At 34.2% G+C, this 21,674-nt stretch overlaps 1 protein-coding gene across 1 annotated transcript in view; it reads left to right on the top strand.

Annotated features, from left to right (window-relative positions):
• Positions 1-21,674, top strand: part of LOC137921636 (leucine-rich repeat-containing protein 15-like) — a 92,948-nt gene that overhangs the window by 7,682 nt on the left and 63,592 nt on the right. The gene's annotated exons all lie outside the window — the stretch shown is intronic.

Genomic DNA, 21,674 nt, shown 5'->3' with positions numbered 1-21,674 from the left:
AGCCCAGCGGATTGTAAGGTTTAAGTGGCAGTAGCAAGCCACAGCATGGAAATCTGTTCACCGCTGGGACCTCAAGAAAAAACCTTAAAGCGGTGACCACGGAGATAGAGTAGACAAATGACAGTGTGAAGGTTGTTGAAAAACGCTGAATAATCTTTATCTTTATAACCAGTACCAATGAAAATCTATGGGGAGGTGTGAGGTATCTTTTCAGCCACAGAAACACTGCCTATAATTATAATGAAGGACATATTTCTGAACTGAAATCTCAAGTGGCTAGTTTAATTACCGGACAGTGAGTGTATTGTGTGTACCAAATTACGGCTTACAAAATGCAGCCAACAACGACTTGAGGAAACTGGTATGTTTTAGAATCAAAAGATCGGAAAGGTATGTGTTGCTTGTTACACAGCAGTAATAAAAATCAAGTAATAACAACATACTAGAACCTTATAAAATATTTATTGTACGGACTTATAATTGATAGAGCGTTTACTAAAATTAAATGTAATTTAAATATAAATACGTATTCGTAAATCAAATGAAATTCAAATATTACTTAGTAAAATTATATTAAGTTCAGTTCAATTTTACAAATACAAAATATTTTATAACGAACGTAACAAATGCAGCGAAGCACATTCTACAAGGTTTACATGAGTTTGTTAAAGTCGAAACGCTGGATGCAGGTCGATTCAGACAGGTCATATTGGTGAACTATAAGGAAGACTTATGTCCAGTAGGGAATATCTTACTCCCATTGGCTAAAACCCCACGGTATACAATAAATCTAGGGTAATGACCCTTGCGATTTTCATCCTCGTCCTCGTCTTCTTTTCAGCCAATACACATCCACTGCAAGATATAGGCTTCCACAAAAGATTGTTGCAATGACCGGTCCTCTTCTGCATCCAGCGACTCACCGGGGATCTACCCACGCTCGTGGTCGCCACTCGAGAACCTTTTGGTTCCATCGACCATCGGTAGCACTGCCAATTCAGAGGAGCAATTCGTGGTCCTTTTGCGGACTTCTTCATTTCCTAATTCGATTTCGCAGCGAAGTTCCAAGCGTAGCCCTCTCTTGCTCACAGAATATTATAAAAGAGAAAAGAAAATGAACATCCGAGAATATAAGAAAAAATATCATACCGGAAACTTGATATAAATTTATTAAGAAATATTTAAATTTCATTAATTCATTGTCCGATTACATATTTTCCGATGGAAACTTAATTTGTTTCGACTCGAAAATCAGTCCGCGGTATTATTCCGCGTCCCCGAGCGAGTAACTTTTAAATTAAAAATCTTATATAATTTTATTCGATTCGTCTTCAATTATGACGGAATAATGTCTTGAGTTAACATTTAAATTATAACTTTAAACTTCATAAATTATAACTTTAAACTTCATATTTATATTATCCAAGTAGTGCATGTGTTGTGTGAGAATAAATACATTTAAAAACTTTTAATTTAAACGGTTTTTTGATACCCATATTGTGGTGGTTGTGGAAAAATATGTACCTAGTCCGCCATATTGGAACGGCGTCCATCTTGAATTTTAAATTTTGACATAATCATCGTGTTTTACTAGTGTAGCCCTTTCATTTGATACCCATATTGAGGGGGTTTAGGAAAAATATGTAATCCGCCATTTTGTATCGGCGGCCATCTTAGATTTATAATGTTATTGATTTTATTATATTGTATGTCATCTAAATGAAATGGGTGTACCAAATTTCTAATTTTGACCCAAATAAACAAATTCCGTACGGGTCGAACTAAATAAAACCGTTTAATAATTCTCCTTCTTCTACTTTCTTTCAGCCGGTAGGCGCCCGCTGCTACGTATAGGCCTCCCTTAGAGATATCAGTGGAGGGATATATCAGAATCGCCACGCTTGGCAGGCGGATTGGCGATTGCAGTGTGATATTCTGGTACGCAGATGGTGATGCTGTCCATGTCCTTGGAAACTTGTTTTTGCGCAGTTACAAACCTTTATAATTAAACCGCGAAGAGTTTATAATATAAGATTGACAGACAGACCCGCGACCCATACCAATATTCTCTACCTAGAAATGAAAATAAATAAAAACTATAGTAGGAATAAATTAAATGTAAATAAACGAATTTTGATGTTAAAGCTGTGATAAATATAACTATAAGAAAGTAAATATACAAAATCTGTGATATAATTGTAAATAGTAATAGACTGCAAACCGCAGTGATTGAGGAAAGATGAATGAAACGGAATGGAAAGGAAAGATAGATGGAACTGTAGAGTGAAAGAACGGGGAGAGAGATAATAAGACGCATGGAAGAAGAGAATAAAAATGAAAACAGATGTGAAAGAATTAATAAAACTTACAAGTCCATGACCCATAAATCAGTTAGGGGTACGGGAGGGTCCCGGAGCTATTTAAAAAAATATCGAGTAGAAGACAGTAGAGGATGGGTAACCACAGGTGGACTACATCTGTACCTTGATAATAGTAAAGGTAAGTGTAACTTGAAAACGAGGCCTGTCATTAAAATCCAATTCGGCAGTGTTTGAGAACGAACTACGAAATGAAATGTGTGAAAACGTGCTCTCTTACTTCAAACTTTATTAGCAAGCACGCAGTCACTCAATGTCATGAAGAGGGCTATGTTTTGGGTATCCCTAAGGGATCGAATTAAGAACACGAAGACGAACGAAAGTACCAGAAGATTCGTAGAATAGCAAGTATCGTGCAGAAACATCTGATTTCTACATATTTAAATTGAGTATCGTTTAATAATTGCGCTAGACTTTGTTCTGTAGAAAGTTATTGAATGGCATCTCACAATCCAATATTAAAGTTGGGTTATATATTTTGGTGTAAATATTTTAGTGTGATATAAAATATGCGTTAAAGATTTTAAGGTTTTAACTGACAAATTAGCTATAATCTTTACCCTTTTAGTGTTTACCGTATTACCAATTATCACCTACTTCTTTATCTTTTTAGCTGATGGATTCCCACTGGCATAGGCCTGTCTCAAAAGATCGTCACGATAATCGGTCTTACGGCTCGTATCCAAGGACTTCCGGTGAACTTAATAATGTCATCGGTCTATCTTGTCGGTGGCCCAACCAAGCCGCGTTTACCGGTTTGTGGTCATCAGTCGAGAATCTTTCGGCTTCAACTCCAGGCGACATGCTGAAGATCAATTAGTACAAAAGTTTTAATAACCTATTTATCTTCGACGAAGGTGATAAATGAGGGGTCCCAATCCTAAACAGTAGCATCCGTACTAAATAGATTAAAAGACTCGTAATGTTCCAAAAATTCGCCAAATATAATTCAAACAGAGAGTATATACCGAGGGAATTATTGTACGCGAATGATAAATTAACTTCCGGCTGGAGACCAACAAATCTTTAGAGACATTTTTATGCCGTATAATATTTAAGAATATGGGATATATATATTTTAATTAGAGCAGAGGTGGGAAACAAAGAAATTACGTGAATATACAGACACACATGCACGTATTTACATAAGTATACATTGAATGTCGCATCGCGTAATATCTATTTAGTTATACGAGTATAAAGATTCTCTTGCGGTTTGTATGTTAATAAAACATATTAGGGGGACCGGAAAGTAAAGCCGTTTCTGGCGATATATTGGGTATATGTAATGTAAAAAAACTGATAGGTTTTTACCGCTCCGGCATTGAAAATTTGTATACTAGTTGGCAAATGGTTGTTCAAACAAAGCGACATTACTTTCCGGTTCCCCTCGTGTATTAGCAGGGAACACAAATTAGCGTTGATATGGGTGTACATATTTACTAAAAATTAAGTCAAATGTAAGTAAAACTATTGATATGCCATTGATTGTCATAACCTACTAACTCTAACTAAAACAAATATTTTTTTGAGTCAATTGGCAAAATCAGTATGTAGTGTCAATGACACTAAAAATTGGTAATAAATATTGAAAAGAGTAAAATGTTTGTAACCTTCTATTGTTTTCAAAAACACACACACACACACACATAAAAATCACTTTGAAAAAAATACTTGAATTTATGTAACGTACTATTGTGTTTATACGTGTTAATATTTAAAAATTAATAAACAAACAAATCTACTTCATCCATAATATTACTGTTGTCATAGAATCGTTGTTTATTAACATAAACATCAGCATGTTACGGAGTCTTAGTTAGGAGACACCTTACAAAGACAGGTTATATCGTCCGTGTCGTGCGTGGAGTGTAAACTCCACTTAACGCTGCCATCGTAGACAGGATGAGTATCTTCTTTAAAGTTCATTGAACCCGTGATATATGCACATAGACATATAGACGGTACCATAAAGAAAAAAATATTCTGAGGTTTTCACAAATTGATTCAGATTAATCCATTGGTTACTGGTGTGAATTATTTTGAGGTCTAATAGCTCATTTGTCAGCAAAAATTTAAAATTTTTACATCTATTTCCAAACAGGCTATGTTAAGTATGAATGCTAAAAAATTTTACATTATTTAGTTCTATTTTAACCCGACGGGCCAATAACTTCTGGCAGTACTAAATATACAGGGACAAATAATAAGTTAATAATTAATTGTAATATGCAGTAAATTCTGAATTTATAAAACGCTTTTTTCTTATTATACTACAGCATCATTACGTTGTTTGTTGTTATTTCTGTAACTTGGAATTTTAGATAGAGTGCATCCTTTCATACCTTCATAGCTGAACTTACTTTCATACATGAACTCTCCGCGCTTAGCATTTGATTGGTAGGCGTGGTCTTATAGCCGATAAGAGTGTTAAATAAAATACAATGCAATCATAGGAACTGATATTATTTCTGGACTCTATTCATCTGGCGCTGGAGACGCTGTTAGCCTTTCTTTTCTTTACTGCTTCTTCGGTCTCAAGGCTCGCTCGAAATCTGACAGCTCATAAATTTAAAAAAATATATCTAGACGTTGTATTAACTAATTTCTATTGTCAATTGTTTCGATGATGTTTCTGCTTTCAGCCCTAAGGCTTTTACACCTTCATCTAACATGAGTTCACGGAGCGGATGGGTCCGTGAACTATATAAACTAATTTAATTCCTAGTAGGTATTATAATGTGCGGGGAGAACCTCGACACCGAGGGACATGATTTTATTACACGCTACTGTAGCGCCATCTAGCAGACTGTTCTAGAAACAACTCCATCGCGTTGCGGTCGACTACGTTGACACATTGGTAAATGTTTATATAATACCTTACATAAACTTACTTTTGTTATATGCTTTTGTAACTTACCTTAACTGATAGCACAGTTCTATAACATACCACATTTCCACACAATTTTTATAAAAAAATAAGGAGGAAACTAAATACGTTTATGGAGAAATCTTCAACTGTTGTCGCTGTCAGGTTATGGAATAAGCTAAAAGCTGAGCTAAAAAAAAGAACACTTTCTTGGCCTCTAAAATAGGAAATTGTATTGTGTAGCTTTTGCTATTTATTAGTATTTATGTAATACCTTTTCTCAGTATATATATATAAATATATATATATATATATATATATATATATACATATATATAAATACATATGTGTGTGTGTGTGTGTGTGTATATAAGTATTCTCACACACTCTAAACTGCTCTCTCTTTCGTGCCTCTCATCTCCATCCAAAGGTTGTATGGTAGAGATCGCCTCGAGCGATATGACCGTCTCTTGTACCATATGAATTGTTTTTTTTTTTCATCTTTTTATTCCTCTATATATTGTCTTTAGTTTACAAAAAAAAGTGTAAATTATTCAATACAAAAAGTTTTTAAAGGGACGAAACTACTGTGTTTAAATATTTTCTTAACTATAGGTTAGTATCGTTGTCTTTGCTCAACTTCAAAATTCCCTTCACGTGTTTGCTTAGAAACATGTTGTTGGGATACTATTTACATATTGAGAATTCCAGTCACGCGAATACTTACCCGGGGGGTAATTTCAAAGACACGTCTGGTAATTGTATTATTCGGGTAAAATGTCTACCTGTCCGGAATAACACACTGCTTGACTATCCCAAACAAGAGCGATACACCAAACGTTATTTAAGAGATATAATGATCACAAAATGTTGAGGCTTACCTTTTGGTTATTTGATTTTGATTTAGAATCTATGACTAAATTTACTTTAAATCTTTTATAAAAACGAAATGATTTTTTTACCTTATATTATTAAATCAGTGTTTTTTTAAAAGTTACACTTTAAAATAAAAACACTAACTAAGGTTTTAACTGCATACATCAATTAAATCAAATTCTAAATTCAAAACTTTTTTATTATATCTATCACAAGAAAGTACGGAATTGCGAGCTTTTGAACCGTTATTTATTTTTAACATTATAAAAAGTTCATGAACGCTGATTTACTGTGAAGAGCCGACTAAAAACTTAACAACCTTCTAAAATTAAAATTTATCAATGGATTGAATTATATTTAATAATATCATCACCGTTAAAAAAAATACCAGGCCACTAAAACAGGCTTATGTAAAAAAGTTTTTTTATGTACGGCACGCTGGTGAGTTAACATTTATTTTAAGAATTTTATTGCCATTAAAAGCGGGCGAAAAAGAACTTAAAGAGACATCTTGAAGACTAGATAATATGCCAAACTCTATGATTGAAAATTCATAGAAAAAAATAGTTAAAAGTTTTTGTGTTACAATGAACCATAACCATGAACCGTTAACGATGAACAGATAGCATTGTTGAATTCATTACGTAAACATAGGGTCAAATGTTAAACACCTACTGAGGTATATGAGAGGAAGAAGGGAGGAGGTAGACAACCGTCATCTCATATGTTCTTAAATATCTCGTGTGCATCTTGTCAATCACGCACTCTCTCCTCTTACTACTTACATGCGTCATTGTCCATAAAGAACAAAATTAAATAAAATTACTATGTAGTTAAATTTCTTACTATCTGCAAGTAATTTCAATTCAACGCAATAAGTATTCTTCAGATTATTGTAAAAACAGTTATAGTAAAAACTTTTATCTAAATCAGGGATGAACAACTTTTTTAATCAACGGGCCAATTGAAATTTTGATTTTTCTGTGGCATGCGAAAAGAATAAGCGGAATATTCGATTAAGAAAATATACAAATTTTGATGCAAACTAAAAATAGGCAATATAAGAATGGAAAAAAGAATGTACTTGAAAATTTTAAATCGAAATTTGGCATAGTTTTTTCAAACAAGCGTATATATATAATACATACGCAGCTTTCTAATCGTAAATCATTTATTTTTAGTATTTTTTTTCCGTTTGGCAAGCACTACCATTTCATTAAAATATATTTATAAATAAACTCGATAATATAAATTCAATTTTACAAATGCTTGGCGGATCGCATAAACATGTTTAAAGGGCCGCAAGCGACCTGCGGGCCGCGTGTTACTCATCCCTGATCTAATTTATCTATACACGCCTTATCAGAAATTCCTCTGTTCCTAATATGTGTACGTACAATTGTTAGGCATGCACAAATACTCAAGCACATATGAAATATTTAATAGTGCTTTAATGGAATCAGGCGTTACCTCGCGGAAGTCCATCATAAGTAAGAAAAGGACCAATACTTAGCCACTTCCACACATGCAGTGGTAGTCGTGCAATGAAATGCACCACCCGCCAGCCCGCTGATAAATGCGTATGCGGCAAACAATGCAAATCACACAACCGCCACCACCAAATCACTCAACACGTGCTTCACCCCTCCACGAAGCATCTTCAGGAGTTACGCCACACCGATTAGTGCCAAACACAGAGCTCTCCTGCTGAGACTAAGTATTGGTCCTTTTCTTATTTAATAGTGCTTCACAAATATTTTTTTGATAAACATTTAGTAGTGATAAAGAAAGGGTTAAGAAACTAAGTTGATATAAATAATGCGATTGCAATAAATTTCTTTATTAAATACAAAAGTTGATTTCTTATTCAACGGACTCGACGGATACAGTTTCGCACTTTGATGGTCTTAGTTCCTCTACTTACTTTCAGACTTTGAATGTCGGCCGCGGATTTCCAACCGGCGGACTTGTGTTGATTCGTTTACAACGCCTGTAACTTTCCATCAACAAGGTACCGCAGATACACACGTCTGACTTACACAAAGGAATTGTTGTTGCTTTGTGAACTTCGTATGAAACTATTTCTTCTTCAATGTTTACTGGAGAGTTCGCTTATAAAACTATCAACAAATTCTTTAGAAACAAAGACCTAATATATATTTAAAATAACCGTTTTAATAATAATTAATAAGTATATATTATCTGTCCTATTTTATTATGAGCCAAGTTAAGGTAAAAACAAACGCTAAACTATTTTCAATTTGTAGACACACAATTGCAACATGCGTCTTGTTTAAAATAGTTATTTATATAATTATAAACAAAAATGTAATCAGTAATTTATTTGATTACATATCTAAGAAAAACATAATAAATAAACTTTAATAATTAGATAAATTATCTATCAATGTTTATTTTTTCTTTATATCATCAAAACGTTAGGCTGTATATTTTTTTAAAACAGTTTATTTTGAAAAAGCCTATAAAAAGATGCAATACTTAAAAAACGTAGCTGTTCGATTACATTTATTAATAGAATGAACAAAAAACTTTTTTTGTGTATCATCGTCGTCGCTTCATTCGTAAGACATCCACTGCTACACAGTGGACTTCATATAGATTTGAAATTAGACTAGATCAGAGTTCCCCAAACTTTTTTGTGTCGTAGACCCCTTGCCATATTTTTCCGTGTTGGGTAGACCCCCTACTTACCTGATATTGATTTCCTGTAAATTTCTAACTGTAGTGAAGTTTAGTGCTAAAAAGTTAAAGTAAAAACACATGTTAATTTACACATTTATTAGGTTTTTACAAGTTCAAAATGTATTGCCACCACAAAGCGAATACTAACATTCTACAACTTACACAATTAGTAATGTGTAATAGTGAAGTTTAGTGCTAAAAACATAAAGTAAAAACACATGTTAATTTATACATTTATTAATTGAAATTAAATTAAAACTACTCAAAATAAAATTTCGTATCCGTTATGTAAAATATACGTTACATTAAATAAACATAAAATAAACTATAAATAAAATACCATAAACAATAAGTCAATATTTTTAGTGAGAAGGATGAACCTGTTGCAAATGTAAATGTTTTGATATTATAAGATAGTATGATGTAAGTAAATAGGTACTATCAGTGTATGTGTTGAGATCCACTATCGTGACCCCCATTTTCATTTCATGGACACCCAAATTTTTTTTCGTTGACTTAGACCCCTAGCAGGTTGTCATAGACCCCTAGGGGTCGATATAGATCACTGGGAATCACTGGAATAGATGGAAGCGGTTTGCATTTTGCGTATTTCTAAGTCAGTGGTCTAACACCAGTAGCCAACTGTTCCGTGCACTATGCCTAGCCACCTGCCCGCTGTCACACCAACCCTTGGAAATAATTACCGGATTGCCTTATTCTATTTTTTTGTATATTATATAATACACAATGCTAAAACTGACGAGTAGTTTTTTAATAAAAAAATAATAAAAGTTTTCTCCTGTATTATTAATAACAATAATATAAATTTTGGTACCAAAGTAAAAGGACTGATCTAATGTCATATTGTTGAAAGATAGCGAGTTTAAAAAAGGGCGTTAAACTTTCGATACGCGTGCCTTTAGAGTTAAGTTCAATTTAGAATTGGGTTATAAATTGTTCGAAAGAATGTTTAAACCAATTTCGTTAGAGGCGTTGGGAGATCTTATAGAAAATAGTCAAGATTCAATTAAGATTCGAAAGATTCCACTCTTACAGATTGCGAAGTTTAAGAAAATTGTTTTAAACAGGCTCTAATTTAATAAGGGAAATACAAGACTTCTGAATTTATCAAATGAATCTTTTTATATCTTTTTACAGCTATGTGTATTTTTATTTTGGGTTTTAAGAATTTATTCTTATTTAACTGATACAAAGTTATTTAAAATAAGACACTATATTAACGATTTTTAAATCAGGACAGATGGATACCACATGAACAAAACGATGCACAAATTTTTTAACTTTGTTTTCAAACGTAACAATATCTTTACATTTCCTTAAATCATTGAGTCGGTTATTTTACTGCTGTATTCCTGCAAATATTTTAATTTTCTTTGCATAGTTTGTTCTTTCATTAATTGAAGTCTATTTGTTTAAATGGGTCTAACAACAGCAGTGGCAGAATTGAGCCTTATTTAGATAAACAAAAATGATTTTAAATTATCTGAAGTAACTGGTGATGAGATTGAGGTAAGTCGCCGGATACTGGTAGCCCAAGACCGATCATTGTGGCGGTCCAGGAGTGGATGTTTTCGGCTGATATGATGATGAAAAGCTTAGGCTCGGTCAGGACTAAGCTATTATGTCCTCTTAAACATGTTATTATTACTATAATCGGCCACCCCATATAGACACCCTCTGCAAGGCATATAATTCCCCCAAAGATTTCTATGAGAGGATATATCATAATCGTCACGCTTGACAGGCGGGTTGGCGAACCCAATGTGGTATTATGTTACGCAGTGTACGCAGATGCCCATCTTCTAAAAATATGATTTTAAGCAGGGACAATAATATATGACTAATGCACAAAGTGTGAATTATATATGACACTGTGTCACGAGAATTGAATCCGCGACCTATGATCGCAAGTACTTATTGTGCTACCACCGCTGTCTTAAACATGTAGTTAGAATATATCAAGCAAAAGGGATATTCTATAAATAAAATAAGACTCAACTTACTTCCTGAGTACAGTGTAGTCCTTGGTAAGAAAAGGTCAACATGTGTTTCACCCCTCCACGGGGCATCTTAAGGAGTTAGTGATTTGACGGTGGCAGTTGTGTAATTCGCATTGTTTGCCGCATACGCATTTACCAGTGGGCTGGCGCGCGGTGCACTTTGTTGCACGACTACCACTGCATGTGCGGAAGTGGCTAAACATTGGTCCTTTTCTTACTTAGGATGCACTTCCGCAAGGCAACACCTGATTCCATTAAATAGTGTAGTCCTTGATTACATGTCATGCAATTTTTTTATCGGACTCTCACAGTTACCCGAATGGCATTTGCAGATTCCGTGAGTTTGATATGGCAGGACCAAAGATGTTAATATATTCTACAATCTCCACTTTTAGCCAATCCTCCTGTGGCAATCGCAGTGTGGTATTATGGTAGACAGAGGACACTGCTGCCTTTGCTCTGGAAATTTGTTTATGAAATGTGGTAATCCTATATAATTAATAGAAAAATGTGAATTATATAAGGTTGCATCCCTGGAATCGAACCCTTAACCTACATTGCAAGTTTCACTCCTTTACCGCTGGTTTTCTAACTTTTAAATGCAAATAATTATGCATCGATAGTCAATACTATGAATTATTATTTAACCGTGTCGGCATCCTTATATTATTTTAGTTTAAATAGTCGCATTTCACATTGTCATCTATTTTTATGACATTTTATTAAGTTAATTAATTATTTTGTCTATGTTGAATGCCGAGTAAACCCTGGAGTAGCTAATATATCACATATGTTACATATTGAATTAAAATGTAATAAGTGTAGTTAATGTATAAAATAGTGACTTAAATAAATATTTAATGATTATTGTAATGTTTACACACTACTGTTTTTCGTTGATATAAAGTTAGGATATTATTCAACGGAGCATCACGCTTCAGAGATTTATATTTCATTTCTTCCTCCACGGGCAGCCGTAAAACTGCGGAGAAAAACAAACGGAATCGGTAAAAAATTGCCTGCACCCCAACATCGTTACTCAATACCATCGATCAAGCGACGAAAAAAAAGGAAGTACCTTCATGGTAAATTACACTGTGACTTCATTTTTGAATCTATTCTATTTTATACCTCAAGTTAATATATATTTTGATACAAATTATTAAGTAAAAGAATGTTCAACTGAATTTTCTTAAACCACACTTTTTACCGTCCACATTTCTGAGTCATAATACACTGTAAGCATTATTTCCTGGTAAAGTAAAGAGCAAATAAATATTTTATTATATGTATATACATTATATATTTTAAAAAGCAAGACAAAAACTTGCCGCTATTAAAACCAGAAACACTAAGTAACTCCTTGAAAAAGTAAACATTCAAAACTGATAAAATTTTTAATAATAATGTTTGTAACGAAAAATTTGAGTCGCATGCTATGTTCATTTTCCTTGTGCTAATTTTTGGCAATGAACTAACGATAATTTACATAATGTGAATCAGCTAACAATTACCCTAGTACCCCTCTTTACGAGTTTCATGAAATATTCAAAATATTGAGGTCAAAGCGGACATGAAATTTCATAGAGTCGACGCTAAATTAAGCCATGGAACAGTGATTAAACATTGTAATGTGGATAACATTAGAATATAAACTCGCTTATTATATTTATATATATTTTCTGATACAATTAAATTTTAGAAAATAGTATGTTCCGAGCTGTCCTAAATGTGTATATATATATTCATTTATTAATCTTTGAATGTGGGTAGCGCAAGACATCGTGGCGAATTTGATAAGGCCTTTGCCCTGCAGTGGGAGTCTATCGGCTGAAAAGAAGAACATAATTATAATGATGTTTGCAGCTCATAGATTATCACGGTGACAGCTATTCATATATATTATAAAATTCTATTCGGAAAAGTTATAAACAAAGGATGTATTCAATAAAATGTGTAGACATATAAATTATCAATAAAATATTTAGTATTAATGGTATAAGGCTTTTAATGGACCACGGACTACGGCGCATCGTCTAATAAGGACATTTGTAAGTCTAGGACTTTGATAAAGTCGTCGGAAGGTCCACATCTATAGGGTCTGGAAATCTATAGGGATGTCTACAATTGAAATAAAAATGACTATGATAAACAGATATAATAGATTACTATTAAAAAAATGATAGTGAAGATTTTAATTAAAACTTTATGTACGAACTATACGTCGATCCTATTTGAAAAACCATATCTCGTATCGTGTTCAGACCAGGCGTTCACTTTAGCTTTTGTAATACACAAAGCGCTAGTATCGTTTGCCGGTGTCTATGTTTCAAAATATGACGTCAGCCTCTTCAAATGACTAAGAGGAGCTTATATATCGTATTTAATATTACCAATTCACGATATAAAGAAGACTGTAAATGACGTCATCAACATTTCTGGTGTAAGATATCCACTGCTATATATAGGTCTACTAAATGTATTTCGGTGGAAAAACGACACAGTGAAGATCGCAGGAAGCTTACGCCTTGCAGTGGGCATCCATCGGTTGTAAAAAAGAAGAAAAAACATTTCCGTAAGGATCTGTTAAAAGCAGACTGCTTCTTTCGATAACCTTTACAGGATCGACTATCGAACTTGAAAGTACATGATGCCCTACGCTGTACTTGCTGATTCGTCGTTTCCACTAAAGAAATTAGTGGCCCCCAGAAACCTCCCATCAGCGCTTCTGCGCTCTATGTCGTTTATACAATTCAATTTACTAATCCGTTAGGTTTACTAGCACTCATCAACAATATTTAATGGAATCAGGCGTTACCTCGCGGAAGTCCATCCTAAGTAAGAAAAAGATCAATACTCTGTGTTTGGCACTAATCGGTGTAACATAACTCCTGAAGATACCCCGTGGAGGAGTGAAACACGTGTTGAGTAGTTTGGTGGTGGCGGTTGTGTGATTCGCATTGTTTGCCGCATACGCATTTATCAGCGGGCTGGCGGGCGGTGCATTTCATTGCACGACTACCACTGCGTGTGCGGAAGTGGATGAGTATTGGTCCTTTTCTTACTAAGTAATCAACAACTCTCTTCCGCATATTTCTCATATATAAATTACTTCGAAATGACAAAAGAAATTTTTTCAGTTTTCCTAGATAAAATCCAAAAATACCACGACGGTGATGTTACTGCAGCAAAAACATTATCATAAATTAGTTGAAATTCATTTTCAATTTACTGGAATTGTGGTGTGTCGAATGAAATTATTGATACACAGTGAAAGTATATCAGATACTTTTTATTTGAAAACGGTTTACGTTAATCTGGCAAACGATTTTATATTTTAAAATCCTGAATTTAAACACTTTATCGCTGGTTAAATATTTTTTTAACTGTATAAATACGGATAATTATGAACAAATACAAGCGTGAGCTTTAAAATTACACCGAGTAATACAAAAATAATTGGTTCTGTCAAAAGTACAAAGTTCAGACCTTTAATATCTAGCCAGTGCGGCGAACGCTACGGTTGGTATTTGATAATTGAAAGTTCTACAAACTGTTCGGGCGATCCTTCTTATATCAGATTGTGGAGAGATAATTCTAGCTGAGTATTTTATGTTCCCTTAGTATAAATTTAGTTTACTTTTTGTTTGTTTTCAGATAACTCAGCAAGTAAGATAAATCCATCTTGCAATTTATACCGTATCTTACTTTACTAGTATTTTAATTTACCCGATGCTGGAATTTCTTGTTTTATTGACAAGTATGTACTGTTTTATATATCTTAATTATAATATGATATGTTTTAAAAAAATATTATGTAAAATCTATTACAATATAAAATAAAAGTACAGTGTGAAAAGTTCAAGTTATTTAAAAAAAAAAAAGAAAAAATAGTTGGGCATATATTATACATCTTCCTACCGTTCTCAGATAAAATGGCTGCCTATCCAACAACGCAGTTCTTTGCGGGCACTAACTACACTTCTCTCTTTACTTTTTTCTCCCACTTCCCCTGTCTCCTTAACACCTCAATTCCAGTTCGTAGCCAATACACACGAAAAAAACACTTTGCTACTCTAACCATCGCCTACTTATAGATATATCTCCCATAGTACCGACTTTTCTCAATCCTCCTTTTCAATACAAGTTATTATTCTCTGAAATGCGCATTTAAAGCGAAGGCTCGATATATAAGTATATATAGATATTTAAAATATGTATACATATATATAACATGGTATATTAATATGTTATTATGTAGCATATTTATATATATATTTATATGAATCTCTTTCTTCTCAATTTAATTTTACTTTTTAATTATATTTCTATTATTTTATGATATTAACTAGTTTCAACTATATTTTCAATTTATCTCTTCATCGCACGGTTGACTGGCAGACAATGCCTTCGACATTGAGTTCGCAGTTATACAGAAACGTATATTTTTTTTAATAAATAAATAATTCTAAAAACAAAATATATAAGCCGATTGACGTCTAGCAAGATGTAACTTGCTAGCTTCTTCCAAAGAGCGCTTTAATCAAGTCTTGCGCAGCCCGTATCAACATCCTTGACTGAATGGATGAACTTTAATGAATTGTTTCAGTAGAAAGCCATATCAGCCAGTCAATATGAACGACACAACATAAGGCAATGTTTAAAAAAAAATTCTCAGCAAAAGACTTGTCAATTTAAAAAAAAAATTCGCCGACGTAAACATCGACGGAGTGATTAGTATGAACACGGAGACATATTTTTCCGTTCAGAGCCGTCATCCATCACGCGACGGATAACTGAGGCCGTTAATAATTCCCTGTGAACACATTCCTCTTTTGAAATATTATGCTTCGATTGTTTGTGTTAAAATTTTTGGTTTGTATTAAAATGTTTTGACATTTTTTTTACTGCTTAAGTAATGGCAAGATTTGAGGTACATATCTTCGTAGCATAGGACGCTCAAACGCTGGTGGGAAGCTGCTAGGGCCACTAGCTTCTGAGAGACCACGGACCGGCATGTGTAGCATAGGACATACCCCATCAAATTGGATAGACGGTCCTGTGAAGGTCAACGGAAGACGCTGGATGAAGGTGGTTTCCAACTGATCCTAGTGAAAATATATTTCTTATTCTTTTTTCAGCCGATGGATGCCCTCTGCTAGGTATAGAATCTTCCCCTGGCATCGTCACGATGGCCAGTTCTACCCACATTTAGCGACTTCTCGCGACCCTAACTATATCTTCGATACCCACGTCGCGTTTACTCGCTCCTGGTCACCACTCGAGAATCTTTCGGACTGGACAACCATCGGTTACACGAGCTGCCACTGCCACTTCAGACGAATAATTCTTCGAGCTACGTTGGTGATCTTAGTTCTTCTGTAGGTCTCCTCATTTATGATTCTGTCTCCCAGCAAAATTCCAAAAATTTCCCTATCCATTGCTCTCTTGGGTGAGCTTGTACCTTCTTATGGGATACGTACAGTGTATTTCATGTTATATTTGTATGTTAGACTTTCTTTTATAATATCATATAAAATGTCAACGAGGATTGCAATGGACAGCCATAAAAATTTGACTTTTGTATTTAAAATAGACATGTAAAGTAGAAAAGAATTGGCAGTCGAGTCAAAAGAAAATCGAGCGAGAAACATCAGGAAGTCTACAGACATAACAAGTGACTTGAATCTATTTTATATTTACCTCCAGTGCGTAAGGTATTCTCGGAACCCAGTTTCAAAAATACACCTTGATTCTACTAGTTGTATGAGCTTTTGAATTAATTATATAGTTTTGCCTCTGCTCACAATTAAGTTTTCTGAGAATGGGCAACACTGTCCTTTTGCGTATTATAATACCGTACTGCGATACCCCAAAGGTATTTTTAGTGAAGCCTGTCTATGCCTTGCTATGTGTTTTTGGGCTGAAATGATGACAACGAGCGGTACAGGCACGACTTTAAAGCTATTAAGTGTATAACAAATCACCCTGTATTTTAACCATGATTTTTACGTCAATGAATTCGCTTATAGATAATGTTATTCTGTTTTTCATGCGCCATTGATACTTATAGATTTTATATCAAATCAGGGACCGAAAGAGTGAGAGAGAGAGAGGCCATATTAATGCGGTCCCGTTCGTTATGATTTATGACGGTAACAAACGACACACTTTCCCTCGCACTCCCTATAAATCTAAAAGAGACGTTTTTATGTCGTCGAATATTCAGTGATTGTGAAAAATATTTAACTTAAGTCATTATTGTTGTATCACAGTACCATATTATATTTCTAATAATCACGTGACAATTTTTTGTTTGCGATGTATATAAAACTTACTTTAATTCATAACTTCTGGAAGATTTTTTTATATAATATATAAAAATCAAAGTACTTAACAGTGTTTTAGTTATTTTAACAATAAGATCTACGGGTTACTTTTAAAGGTAATAATAATATCGATATTTAGGTGCTATATAAACAGAATACAACACTATTATAGAAACGTTTCTAAGTATAAGTTTTTTGAAAGAAAAAACTATGACGGCATATAATAGATATGTGTGATAATTTTATCTTTATATATAACAATTATTAAAAAAATTAATTGATAAACTTTTCAAATTAATTGTATGTTAATTTATAAACAGTTGAGCACGTAAGTCGCGGTTTCGATTCCTGGGATACAGTCTTATATAAAACACTTTGTAAATTAATTATATATGATTGCCACTGCTCACAGGTATCCAAGGGATGGGCAGCAGCGTCTTCTGTGTACCTTATTACTACACTGCGATCGACAACCCACCCGCCGAGCGTGGCAAATATGGTATATCCTCTCAGATATTTTTAAGGGAGGCCTATGCCATGCAGTGGGCGCCTATCAGCTAAAACGACGGCGGATCTAGAGTCATAACATGGTCATGTAGTTTTAAAAGTGTACACAGTGGTCCATAAAAACATGAATTTTATAAAGCCTTAAGAATGACGGTAACTTTAGGTAGGTTGCAATTTTTCTTGTTCAGACTTATAGTGATATAGCGATAGTGATCGGAGAATGCTTTCTATTGATTTCTGTTGTTTATCATTATATATATATTAAGTCAATTAAGTGGTATAAATACACAAATTGAATAACCAGGTAATCATATATTTTTATCAAAAAAATGTTCGACTGTTTGTTTATACTTTTTCTTTTTCAATTATTTTTTTAAAGAACTCACAGTAATAGTAACTTATGATATTCTATTAACTATTTACGCGCAATATTTTATCACACGTTTACCATTCTCCTCGGTTTCTATGAATGTAAATAAGAAATGTAATTAATTAATTTACTTTGAAAATATATTACGGAAAATTTGCAACAGTTGTTTCTGTGTACGATGGTGAAGTTTGTGAAAATTTTATTCAATGTTAACAATAGTAGTTACGCTATTATAACCTTACAATGTGTTTTGACTGCCCCGCTCGTTCTCCTAAAAAATCCGGCGCCAAAGGAGAGGGATACTTTTTAAAACGGACGATCCTTTCAGGATAATAATGAGAGCCGCTCGCTTCTTTTTATTGCTATGTAATGTTTCTTTTACCTTCTTCGTTAATTATAATGTGAAATTTAGCTGTGATGAATGAAGAGAGATTTTCAATTTAAAGTGCCGACTGCTTTTTGTGTAATTTTAAAAATATTAAAACAAATTAACTGGATAATTATTTTCGGAATGGTTACATTATTTTGTATATGCCTTCGTCATCGTTTTAGCCCATAGATGCCCACTTCAAAGCTTAAGCCAACACGAGGAGTGTTAGTGGGAGTGTTATAACAAAATCGACACGATTAGCAGGAGGCGGGTTTGCGATTGTAGTGTTATATGATAGTACGCAGAAGACGCTGCTGTCCATCACCTGGAACTTTATTTGTGATCAGTCGCAATTCTATATAGTTGAATATTTAATGGAATCAGGCGTTATTTTGCGGAAGTCGATCCTAAGTAAGAAAAGAACAAATATTTAGCCACTTCCGCATATGCAGTGGTAGTCGTGCAACACGTGTTTCACCCGTCCAAGGGGCATCTTCAGGAGTTATTTTACATCGATTAGTGCCACACTCCACACTCTGTGTTTGAATTAGGAACACGAAGACGAACGAAAGTACCCGACTCTGTGTTGAGTGATTTAACGGTGGCTGTTGTGTAATTCGCATTCTTTGCCGCATGTACATTTATCAGCGGGCTGGCGGGCGGTGCACTTTGTTGCACAACTACCACTGCATGTGCAGAAGTGGCTAAATATTGGTCCTTTTCATACTATACAGTTAATACACAAAGTGTGAGTTATATATGATTGTAAACTGGGAATCATACAACCGGTGGTCTTTGGGGCCGAAAGGTTCTCGAGGGGCGACCACTAGCCGGTAGAAGGCTGAAGGCTGAAAAGAAGAAGTATGTAATTTATGTAATGTAACAATAGTATAATTTTTATATTATTATGTTATAGTTATATGATGTAATTATCAATGTTTAAATAAATAAATATTCAATCCAATTAGTGCCACACAGAGAGTCATATAAATAATAATTGGTGTCACATAACTCCTAAAGATGCATCGTGGAGGGGTGCAACACGTGTTGAGTGATTTGACGGTGGCGGTTGTGTGATTCGCATTGTTTGCCGTATACGCATTTATCAGCGGGCTGGCGGGCGGTGCACTTTGTTGCACGACTACCCCTGCATGTGCGGAAGTGGCTAAATATTGGTCCTTTTCTTACTAAGGATGGACTTCCGCAAGGTAACGCCTGATTCCATTAAAAATAAATATTGTGCTGGTCTTATTGGAAATCTACGGGGAAGGCCTATGTCCAATAGTAGATGTTTTTTTGCTTAAATGATGATATGGATGTATGTTGCACACTCGGTAGGAGCAGAAATGGTAAGATTAAATATACATAACTAGCGGTAGTCCAACAGTAAGGGCTGAGACATGCGATCGTAGGTTGTCGATTCCCGTTATACTCAATTTTAATTAAATCACACTTTATTAATTAATTATAAAGGATTACCACTGCGTTCTACTATAATGTTTAATAAGAAATAAAACATTAATTTATGTATTAAAATGGGAAGTCTACAGTTCACGATTCGTGTAAATCGTAAAAAGGGTCCGTGAAACATTTAGATTGGAAAATTACCGACATAAATCTGTTCTGAAATAAAAATCGTTGTCTAGATTTGGCAAATTAATGCTGGAACTGTCAGGTTTCAACGATTCAAGACGCAGGAAAGGAGATAAAGTAAAGAAAATTATGAAGGTACCTCGAAGCGTTCGTTTTAAACGAATCATTTTTGAATAGAATTTAAACTAGGTGCCGTGATTTATTTTTTATAATTAATAATGTACATATACTTTTTTATACTTGAACGTGACTTTATTCTCGACGTTCTCGTGGCCAGTGATTAGTTCCGCCAAAACTGTATGAAATATAGATTGCACCGCTATACAGATTTCGAAAAGAAACATAAGCGTATTTGCTTGATTAAGTCGATCTGTATTTTTTTTTAATTTCTTTATCACCACTTTTATACCTTAGTCATCATATCATTTATTCTCTACTTATATTGTAATATTATCGGTATTATCATCACAATCTTCACTATTTATTCCGTAAGACGTCCACTGTTGGATATAGGATAGTCCATCATACATGTCCAAGGAACGTTTGCCGTACAGTGGTTTTCCATTCCGGAACTTTAGATTCCAACTCCATCTGGCCAGTACAACTTGGCTGTAGCATATAGATGCAAGCTTTTTCCAACCAGTCTAAATTCTGATAAAGGCTCGTATTCAGAAATTGTGTGCTTTTTATAAATAAATAGAATAAAACACGTTACACGATAAATTATATTTCCAATTTATGTATAAAACACTTTGATATTATTAATAATACGTATTATTATTTCATAAATTTCATTTCACTAGAATAAAATTATTACATAACGTAGTTCAAAGTCTGTTGCAATCGCTTTACCCTCATTTTATTAAGACCCTGTTGACATAATTTGTCTTTTCGCCAATAAAATGCTGCAATGAAATTTTATTCGCTATCATTTATACAGGGTACTCTATCAATACCTTAGAATCTAATTCGGTGAGTGCTCAAACAAGTTATTTGTTACTCTGAGCTATTTTATTATTATTAATTTACGTTTGATAGAGTTCTATATTTAAAGACTAAATATTAATGAAATGTTCAGACTGATTTGCGTTCGTAGGTCGTGAGTTCAATTCCAAGTTTACTTATTTTCAGCCGATGAACGTACTGCAAGGCATAGTCTTCCCTCAAAGATCATCACCATGATTAACGGCCTCACGATGCCCGCATTCACTGACTTCCCGGGACCATAACTATGTCATCGTTCCCACTAGTGGGAGGCCTATCCGCGCCACGTGCATCGCTTCGTGGTTGCGACTCAAGAACCTTTTGGTTGCACGATTGCCGGTATATAATGTTACATAATTCACATTTCGTCAATTAATGATAAAGACGCTTACTTGGGATAGTTCTTCGACACCAACGATACAATCTCCTTCAACTTATCATGGTGGGAAAGGTCGCTGGTAAAAGGAAGGTTGGTACAAGAAAGAAGTCGTGGCTTCGAAACATTAGAGAGTGGACCGGAATCGCCAGCGCTGCTGAGATATTACGCAGAACCAAAAATAAGGAAGAGAGCAGGAAGCTGATAGCCAACCTCCACTAGCTGGAGAGGCACTTCAAGAAGAAGAAGAATGATAAAGAATTTACACTTCTTTCAAATAAGGTTTCAGAGGATGAGC

The sequence above is a fragment of the Battus philenor genome, unplaced genomic scaffold (assembly GCF_028537555.1).
Source record: "Battus philenor isolate CCGP_79_NKW_IND1 unplaced genomic scaffold, ilBatPhil1.0.hap1 SCAF_19, whole genome shotgun sequence".
Taxonomy (NCBI): Eukaryota; Metazoa; Arthropoda; class Insecta; order Lepidoptera; family Papilionidae; genus Battus; species Battus philenor.
Note: the sequence above shows the minus strand (reverse complement) of the source record. Positions and strands in the feature narration are given on the sequence as shown.